General features: G+C 37.6%; 1 pseudogene; it reads left to right on the forward strand.

The window, feature by feature from the left end:
• LOC110192147 (cytochrome c pseudogene) lies at positions 1–493 on the forward strand (annotated as a pseudogene).
• The last annotated feature ends 535 nt before the right edge of the window (positions 494–1,028 follow it).

Raw genomic sequence — 1,028 nt, forward strand, 5'->3', positions numbered from 1 at the left:
GAAATTAAAAGGTAGGCTAAGGCTTTCAAAGGGAGATGAGGGTGTGGGGCCTATGAGTCAGATTCCCTTTGGGGCAAAGGGTGAAGATCTTGGCTTGGGCCCGGCCCCCATCATCTGCACGTGGAAGAATTAAGCTGAATTCACAATGGGAGATGTTGAGAAGGGCAAGAAGAGTTTTGTTCCGAAGTATGTACAGTGCCACACAGTGAAAAGGGAGGCAAGCACAAGAGAAGCCCTAAGCTGAGTGGATATTCTGGCCCAAAGACTGGTGGGTCTGGCTCCAGGATTCTCTTACACAGATGTCAACAACAGCAAAAGCATAATCCAGGGAGAGGATACACGGACGGTATACTTGCAACCTCCCAAGAAATATATCCCTGGAACAAAAATTATCTTCTACAGCATTAAGAAGTCAGAAAGGGCAGACATGACAGCATATTTTTTAAATGCCACCAATGAATAATAGTTGTCCACTGCTTTATTTATTATAAAATACAGATGTCTCTTCATGAAATTTTCTTTTCTTTTTTTACATGCACCAGAACTCCACTGTATTTGAACTGGTTTCATCAACCAGAGAATTTTGGACATGATTGGCTATTTAAAAATTTTGTTCATCAATCCTAATAAAAAAATTATGTAGATTAGATTGGCTTGTATTTAAATGAGTATTGTTATATTTTCTGTATTTGGTCACATTTCTAGCTTCATCCAAGGTATACTTTTCTACTTCTTTAAAAAGATTTGATTAGGCTTAGTATTCAATTGAGTTGATCAAGTCCAACAAAGGTAATCCTCTCCACCTCTATCCTGGAGGGTTGTTTTATTTTTTTTTTAAGATTTATTCTAGCTTCATTAATTTATTAAATAATGGGGAAAGCCTACTTAATAGTTTCATATGACTTTTACCTGTGGCATTTTGGAGGAGAAAAACACTGCCCTAAATGCAAGATTCCATTTGTTAACCAACATGCCTCAGCATGTTCAAAGGCAAGGGATTAAGCAAATACAGGCATTTCCAATTTAAA

The sequence above is a fragment of the Phascolarctos cinereus genome, unplaced genomic scaffold (assembly GCF_003287225.1).
Source record: "Phascolarctos cinereus isolate Bilbo 61053 unplaced genomic scaffold, phaCin_HiC Scaffold_3;HRSCAF=262, whole genome shotgun sequence".
NCBI lineage: Eukaryota > Metazoa > Chordata > Mammalia > Diprotodontia > Phascolarctidae > Phascolarctos > Phascolarctos cinereus.